We start from the raw sequence: 9,733 nt of genomic DNA, 5'->3' as shown, positions 1-9,733 counted from the left end.
TGATGGAAACAGACTGTTTTTAATCCGTGTTTTAAGTCGAGAAACGGTGTGAACTCCTTCATGGAAATTAAACTAACTTCATAACCAATTAAAGGGACAGTTCACCCAAAAAGGATCATTCTGTCATCATTTATTCACCCTGAAAGTCAGTGGTCAGCAGATCTGTTAGGCTTTTATGTTCCACAGAAGAAAGAAAATCGTACAGCTTTATCTGACATGCTGTTAAACTTGTTTTCCATCATCAGCTCTAGTGAAGTACACCTTTAACGCTTTCTGTGCGGTGCAGTCAGTCGTGTAGCAGCTGTGTGTGCGTTTGCAGACTCATATGTGTCCTATTAAAGACCAGAGTGCAGTCCAGATAGTCATACGTTTGGCAGGATCATCAGAATTCTCTCATCTCAGTGGATTGTTGTTCCTCAACATCGCAGAGCAGAAGCAGTCAGTGAGTGAGATGGCTGTTTAAAGGGCTGTTCTGGGCGTCCTTGACTTGTAGAGATTGCAAACGGCTTGAATGTTGATTTGTGCAAAAGCAAAACTGATGACCGGTTGCATTCTGAAAATGCACCGTTCACAAACAGAAATTAATGTGTTAAGCAAGCGAAAGTGTTCAGTCCCACGAGCGATCGCAGCTGCTCATGTGACCTCCAGTCTTTATGTGAGCCTACATGATTTTAAAAATACTTCTCTAAAGTTTTACCTTAAAACCATTTTAATTGGGGAAAAATGTGTGCACTTTAAAGCAGTGACCTAAGCCCCCGATGAAGAGCTGAAGGGACTGTAAAGGCATGATGGGAAGAGGCAGAATTTGAGATTATATATTCATCCCGTTCAGAGGGACGGACTTTGATTCGAAATGTCATCAATTTTATCAAATAGACCGAATTTGAGTTTTTAAATTAACTCTTCAACTTTATTTAATTTTTTGACAACAGCCATACTATACTTTTGTAGAAGTGGAATTAAATGTGGTTTTGTTCATGGATACAAACAGTGAGTAAAGGCAGGCATGTTTCTTAGATTTCCTTCTGCACGATAAAGAAATCAATCAGTTATATATAACTGATTTTGTCAGCTGCATGCATGACTGCAAAATCTCATCAAACCTATGTTTGGCCTTTGCTTTACTGGGCTTCTGGGCTTTGCATCTATTAAAATGTGTTTGTGGTGGTGTTTTTTGCTTGTTTTCCTGCTTTTCGCGGCAGTGTTTGATTGTGATTGATTTCTGTAGTTTTGAACAGTATATGCACTTCTGAAGCTCGTACGCCACAGGAAAGGCTCACATCTAGCAAAAATTAATATGTTTAATAAACTTTCACACTTTACCAAAAGTTTTTGGGTGACGTGACGCAATAATGAGGCCTTAATAACAAGTACTTGAAACACAAACTAGCAAACCCCCGCATCTGCCCTCATCTACTGTACTTCAGCAGAACTATTTCAGGATACGAGTTCAGTTTGTCCACATGATCTTCACCCTTCAGGAGCCTCATCAGATCTTATCATCACGAGTCTAATCGCTGTTAATCTGAGATAATGACTTTCTGAGAGATCATTACAGTCTGTGACACACACACACACACACACTCACTCACTCACACACACACTCACTCACACACACACACACACAAACACACACACAGCACAGGAGATACTGAGTGGCTGATAAACGCTGTATTTAATCATTAGAACTGTCTTTGGTGCATTGAGGGTTTTTACATAAACAGAACATATCAAAGTCATTCCACAAACATACAGGATTTATAAAGCAGCGAGCTGTAAGAGCTTCATCATCATATCCGCCCTGAAACACGCAGAACAGGATCTGTAACAGAAGAAGTGTTTCCTTCATGTTTCTTCTCACAGGAAAGTGCCACCGATGATTCTGCATCGTGGAAACGTGTGAAATCTTAATATGACACACAGCCACAGAGACGCGTTTGTGCTGCCTGTTCTGATTCATTATCTAACGCTTATCTAAACGAGCGTGAGCACGTACACTTCACATGTCTGAATATACCCTAAAAATTGAGATTTTGTCCCACCGCATCTCACCTGTGTTGACCTTCATCAGCTGATGTGTCATCATTTTTACATAAACTTATTTAACTGATATTCAAGTAATTGTGGTGATTAACCAATTGTATGGCCAAAAACACTGTGTGAACTTTCATAAATATTGTTACACTTAAAGACACTTAAAGAAATTTTTATTTATTCTGCTGAACATAAAAGAAGGTATTTTGAAGATATCTTCAATTGACGGTAGCCATTAACTTCCATAGAATGGAAAACGCACTATGAAAGTCAATGGTTACCGTCAAATGTTTGGGTTCCAACATTCTTCAAAATATCATCTATTGTGTTCAACAGAAAAAAGACACTCATACGGGTTTGGAATAACCTGAGGGAGAGTATTACCAATTAATTACCAGCTATCATGGCACATGCTAAACGTGACTTATTTAACATGTAAATGAACAAGTAAGATATTTCTCGTCACTGGCATTAGCGCAGTTATTGAGTCGATGTAGTGTTTAACTTCATGTAATCTACTCTTCGGCACAATGTGAACCACAAAAACGTCAATATTACAGAAACTCTTTTCAATGTCAAACATATAGCGGCCCTTCACTAAAACACATAAAATAACACTTCATTTCAACATTTATTCTCCTTACCCAGTCCTATACAAAGCATGCTGGGAACTAGAAATCTCCTGGCAAATTTACAAAGTTATCAAGACAATTTAATTGAGTTACTACAACTTCATTAAAATAATAATAATCGATTAACACAGAAATTTGAGTTTAAATTGCAATTACACACAAGTCAATGTAATGATCAACATAATTATGTCAACAGAACTCATCAAAAAATGTTTGCATCTTAAAAGATTTAATTAAATCAATAAATTAAATTTTTTTTTACTTGCAAACATGCATTTCTTTAAGTTTTTTGTAACAGTTTCCCTGAATTACTTGTGCTGTGTGTCCTTCATTCTCCGGAGTTCTCTCTTTGAACTCTTTTTCTCCATATAATTAAAGAACATGTTTGTTCAGAATAGTTTGTTTTGTGCTGCACAGAAGAAAGACACGCATACAGGTGAGTGAATAATGACAGAATGTTGGTTTTTATGTGAACTGTCCCTTTAAATGTGAACTCTGTTGTTTGTGCTCCGCTAGTGGCATCAAGCAGAACTGCATCAATAGTTTTCAAAGCATTCTCCATTGCTCGGACCAACAAACAGTCCCAGACTCACAGCACTGGCTCCTCCAGTGCTGCTTTATCAGCTGAAATGCAGTTGCAGTGGAGAATCCAGTGCTGTACTCATACGTGACTCTGCAGATGAAGCTGAAACTGGAGGAAAACTATTGAAAAGATAAGGCACAGCATGGTTAACTTTAGTCTTGCACAACACTTCTCACACATGTTGGTGTAACGGGTGGGGAGCCGTATGGAGTCACACACACACACACACACACACACTCAGCTGCACATTCTTGACTGGTGAACTCAGCCTTGTGCGTTTCTTGGCCTGCAGCTGATAAGATTGGGTTGGGTTAAACGCCTGCAAGCTGATACTATTGAGAGAGATGGAGGATGAGGTTTGGAGCAAACATCAGACGGTCAGACACTATGTATTCATTGTAAATTATGTCAAGCCAGAGGGAAGCGCTGTAGGAGCGAGCTGCTGGCTGGCACTCTTGTCCTGAGGCTGAATAAAGCTCTTTTTTCCTGCAGATCTCTCACTCAAAGCCATCAGAAACGTTGGTCTCACGCACACATGCATGCAGACAGTGGGAGTACTGAACTGAGCGTCTATGGCTGATGTCTGTGGAGTCTGTTGCTCATGTGTGGGGGGTTATGGGTGTGTTTCTGGGTTTGTGAGATCAGATCTGTGCACGCAAAGGCACAACGACTCATTAGGATACGAGATGAAGTCACTGGATTGCGTTGAGTGTTGTGGTCAGCCTGAAGAATAATAACACACTTATTGTCACAGTGAAGCTCCTCTCTGTGGATGGATGCATTATTAGTCTATTAAATCATTTCCTTGCAACACATTTATGTTCTTTGCAGGCCTTTTGTTCGACTGGAAATGCAAAGCTAACAGTCTTAAACAGCTAGAAGAACCTAACAGTTTTGCTGCAGTTTTACAATCTGAGACTAATTTTAGAGATCATAAAGGATCTCTTTCATCATTGGTACTCAGTGCTTAGTGTGAAATCCTCAACAACAACCTTCCCTTGTGCAACAGAAGTACACTATCATACTTTTAAAAATAAAAAAAATAATTTAAAAGATTATTCTTAAGTGTGAACTGAATGTAAGGTTTTCAGACACTTAATTGCATGTTATTTACAATTACATGGAAATACATATAGTATGGTGTTATAGTTTAAATTTACATTAAATGCAATTTGTTGAACTTAAGAAGGACTTCAGTACATAATTGCTTCTATTGTCTTTGAAATATGGTTAAATGTAATTTCTATTGAAATTTGTTTGTTGTGTATTTAAAATACACTTTACTAATGATGAATTAGCAAATTTATTTTACAAAGGATTTTTAAAACAATGATTTAAAATGCACTTTAAAATAAAATGTTTAATTTGACATTATTACAAAGTGCACTTTTTAAAAACGTATTTAAGTGTATTAAGTCATGAAGTTGTCTCTCTTTAGTTACTTTAGTGGCCTTTTATTACACTACAAGTACACATTCAATACATTAAGCTTTTTCACAAGGGTTTGTAAAATAATAACAACAACAACAATTACCTTTTTTTGTGTCCTGTCATGCTATTCTGAAAATTTGCACAGGGACTTTTTGTGGAACTAAAGGGAAGTCTGTGAGTCTATTGAAATGTTGCATTCTGTTGTTACATAAACATAACATACGGTCTGACACACATACAGTTTGTCACAGTATGCTTTGGCTTTTACTTGGGTCATATTGTACAGTCTGACAAACAACAATCATAATGAACAGGAAAAAGAAAACATAACAGCAGGTTTAAAGTAATACTGACCCACATGCGACTGTACTGTGTACTCATAGATGAGTGCCAGATTGCAAACATGATTTTTTTTTCCATTCACTTTTTCATGACAATCTGGCCTTGAGAATTTAATCATTTTGTACTTCAGCTGTGTCTGATGCAAACCATTCATCCTCTGATAACATGCTAAAGGAATCGTGAGATTGACAGGGAGCCAAAAGACAATGATCTGCTGAATCCCTTTCAATAAGATGGCTGAAAACCCCTACATAGGGAATCAGATGAGTGTCCCTAACAGGTCTACAGCTACAGGGTGGACATCACTGCACTTTGCAACCATAATGTCCATTAAACACCTTGCATGTAATTTGTGTGATAAATCAAACAAGCTTCAATTCTATTCAGTTCAATTCACGTTTATTTGTATAGCGCTTTTCATGATACAAATCGTTGATGCAAATCAAAATTATTGGTCATCCAATCTTTTAAATTTTTAACTTAGATAATTTAGAAGTTTCATCTGGTCTTGTTGAAATATATAGTTAAGTATCATCAGCATAACAATGGAAACTAATCCAATATTTTCTAATACTATTACCAAGGGACAACATGTATATTGAAAATAGCAGAGGGCCTAAGACAGATCCTTGTGGCACTCCGTACTTTGCTTCATTCAGGGTGAATCTTTTGGTCTGCTGGACATTTCGTTTGACACACCTTTACAATCCCTTCAGCAACCAATGAAAAACAAATGGGCTGTTCATCCTGAATGCTGGGAATTCACATTACTTGCCATAAAATGCCATGACTGCCGACGTACATCATGTCAAATCCAGTGACGTCAGCAGAATCTCCCCGCACTGCTGTAGGTCGTGAGTCTTTCATCGTCTGAGGGTACATGACAACAGTGCTGTCAATCCAGTGATGAGTAATATCACCCTAGACATGCATTATACTGACTGAACTCACTACTGTATAAGTCTGGAGGAGTCATTGTGTGTTTCTCTTTCCTGTACTATTGTGTAATATACATATTGAGGAATTTAGTGATGTTGCTGTAAGTGTTTTAGTCTGTTTCTGTAAGCTTTTTCCCTCAGCTTTATTATACATTATCCATATGGAGAAGTGTTTTTGGTCTAATTGTAGTGTAGATGTGTGTGAGAAGTCAACGCTATTGTTTTCTTTTTTAAGTGTATCAGCAGTTCAGGCCTTCTGAAATCAGAATCAGCCTCACGTCACCCAACTATATTATTTCTACAACAATGGCCCAAAAAAACATTCGATTCGATGTTATTGACAGTTCAAGTCCACTTCTGTCTAGTCGTCTGCGTGATTTCATGTACACACCACAAATACTTAAAGCCAAGGTCTAAGAGTTTGTGATACTTGCTTTAACAAGCACAAATCACAACCCAGACTCATTAGAAAAACATGCCTGTTGCATCATTTCTGTGGAATGATATTATGCTTCTTGAATGTTTTGCGGCACTTTCAAAGTGAAATGTCCAGTGAGTGGCGCTAAAGAGCATTTAGGTTTATCTGAAACAGATGAACGTGAAACAAAGTTGTTGTATGTATTGCAGCAGTTCAGAATTGAAATGTACGGTGAGTGGCGCTAAAAGGTTTCGCATTTGAAAATAACGCCTATACTAAACCTAACCGATAGTGTTAACAAAAGCAAACATAAGATAAAAACACATTTGCTGAAGCAATGTCATATTATCTTGCTTCTACCGGTCTCTTATCGTGACTTGTGTTCCATGGGACTCGTACCTGGGTCAATGCTCTGCAGTGCTGTACCGGGTGCGCTACAGAGCAAGTTTACTTCATCAGAAAAGCCAAATATATGAAGCTGGATATGTGATGCAAACATCAAAATGTATTAGTTTACAAATCATGCACTACGTTAAAAGTGTTTTAAAGTCAAAACATAGTAATATGTAAGGAACTGGGCAAAAGTGCAGTTTTTATTAATCAATAATCTGCCCAGTAGTTATAATTTGTGTGAAAAATAATAAAGGTTTTTCAGTGTTTTACTGCCTCTAGTGTTCATTTCAGCTGGAAACTGTGAGTTGTATGTTCAGAGTGTTTTTTTGGAGCAAAATTGTAGGTCGAGGCATATTTTTCCAATGACCAATAATGAGCAGAATGAGTGTAAATGGATGTGTGAGTTGTTCATTTGAGTTTTTTTCGGTGAGGAAGTCGAGCAGCGAGTGTGAACAGGATCCGGAAGTCCTGAGAGAGAGTTTCCGAAGGTTCCTGGTGCATGACTCAGTGCTGCTGCCGTGAGGTGTGTGTGTGTGGGAGTTTGGATCAGAGTATGCTGTAGGTGTTGATATGTATGTGTGAGACTCTTTGGGCATGTGAATTCTTTCTCGCAGGAGCCTAAGTTTGTCTGTTTTCACACAGCGTCCATTTCCAAATGTGAATCATCTGTCACGCAGCGATCATTTGGTTGGATTTGTGTTTGCAAATATTACCGCTTATCATGACTAATTCCCATTTTGAGAGTTTAAGAGGCGCCTCTGTCTCTGAGTGTTGTGACGTACCACACGTGTGTGTTTGTCTGAGCGTGTATATATTAGCTCGCTAGTGTTAAATTATTGCTCATCCCCTCTTGATCATGTGTGAAGTTGTGTGCATTCTTCAGTGAGGGGAAGTGTTTTGTAGCCCAAGACGATTTCAAATTTAAGAAATTCGTTTTTAAAGGATAGATGATGTTTGCTTTTACTCATTTTAAATTTCACAGAATGTCACTTTTTTGGGGGCTTGCCTTCCAACTCGACTCGTGCAAACGTCCCGTACGGTTACCGTGACAACACCAGCCCCTGCACGTCACTCACAATCACTGTCAGCTTAACACTTGTTTGCACGGCTGACCTTTTGTGCACGAGGATTTGCTTTTCTCTAGCGCAGCTCATCCGAGGCTCTCGTTCAGTCATAAAGAGAATGTTCTGGTCTGGTCTGATCCCACTCAGTGCTGAGACGATTGTGACTGTTTGTGTGAAATGAGTCTTAAAATACAATCACTGTACAGATGTGTGCTGCCTATGGGACCTGTGCCGTTCCAAACGTTACATGTGGTGCTCAGATGCACGTATGACAGCACTCACTCACGCCACACGCGTGTGCATACTAACACGCACAATCACACTTCATCATGTCTCTCACTGATCCTCAAATGACTTACAGTACTGAAGATACGGCTGTATTTCTGATAACAAATCATAATTATCCATCAGATTTTTAAAAGGTTTATTCTGCTTTTGAAAAAGAAGTGTGCTTAACTGTATTGAGTACACTTAAAATTAGGTATATTTTTAAGTAAAAAACGGCCTGCAGATAATATAATATTACTGAAATAAAAGGCCACCTAAGTGACTTAAAGAGAGACAGTTTCATGACCGTTTCTTAAAAAGTGCACTTTGTAATAATGTCAGATTAAAAGTTTTACTTTAAAGCCCATTTTAAATCATTATGTTTTAATAATCTTTTGTCGTGTTTTAAAGAAGTACACTTATGTGTTGACTAAAGCACATGTAAAGTACTTGATTATAATTTACATTTTATAATTAATTTAAATGAACTAAACTGTAAATGTATAATTACAAATATATTTAAATATGTCAAGTTTCAGTAGAAATGACATTAAAGTATAATTCAGTTTATCATAAGTGCTTGTCAGCACCATATTTCACCATAACCATATTTCAAACACAATAGAAGTAATTATGAAATTACATATAAAGATGAACTGAAGTCCTACTCAAGTGGCTCAATAAGCACTCTAAAGTTCAGCTAATTACATTTAATATACATTTTAACTATAATGCACTTTCATTTAATTGTATTCAAAAGTGTTCAACTTAACTTCAGAACCTAGCACAGTACAAACATGAATAAGACAGAAATGTGCAACATTTCTACAGTAATATCATATAGGAAAATATTCTGAATGTGAAAAATCAAATACTATCAAAGCAGATGCGTGTAGCTGAACATCTTCACAAGTGTTAGTCTTTCACTTTCATTACAATCAAAAGGGGAAAACTTATGAATAATTGTGTACTGTAATGTAAACATGGAGCATGAAACACATACAGCAGAGAATTATAAACAGTAGAGAGTTTCATTCTTGTTTTGTAAAGACATTTTACCAAAAAAACATTGTATAATGCTACCTGTTGTTAGTGTTATGAGTGATAAAGTGCGTTTGTTTGCTGAAAACCTTTGCTAGTGACTTGATTTGAGACATTAATGAAGTGTTTTGGTGGTTTTAGTGCATTTTGAATGTGAAATGAACTGCTGTGTCAAGTTAAAAGACAGTTAGGAGAACTGAGTGAAGAGTTTTGAAGAAGTGACTGTAGTATTGAGAAATGTGCTCTAGTGATTGTAAAAAAAAATAGTAAGCGTCTGAAACATTACATTCAGTTTACACTTAAGTGTATTATTTTAAAGAATATTATTTCTGTAATAAGTACTCTTCTAAAAAGTGTGCTGAAGTGTACTTCTTTTTCACAAGGGTGTAGCTGATTGCTAAAAATGATAGTCGGTTAACGGTAATCCCAAATTACAGTAATATTCCTAACCCAAGGTCTACATGGAATAAGCACCTTTTATGGCTCTCAGCTTTAGTGCATCACATCCGGTGTAAGGAAATGCTTTACTGAACTCAAGACTTTTACAGTGAAGGAAGAGAGATCATAATACAGGGAAAGAAAGCAGATAC

This window comes from Sinocyclocheilus grahami, unplaced genomic scaffold (genome assembly GCF_001515645.1).
Source record: "Sinocyclocheilus grahami isolate Dianchi unplaced genomic scaffold, SAMN03320097.WGS_v1.1 scaffold271.1, whole genome shotgun sequence".
NCBI lineage: Eukaryota > Metazoa > Chordata > Actinopteri > Cypriniformes > Cyprinidae > Sinocyclocheilus > Sinocyclocheilus grahami.
Note: the sequence above shows the minus strand (reverse complement) of the source record.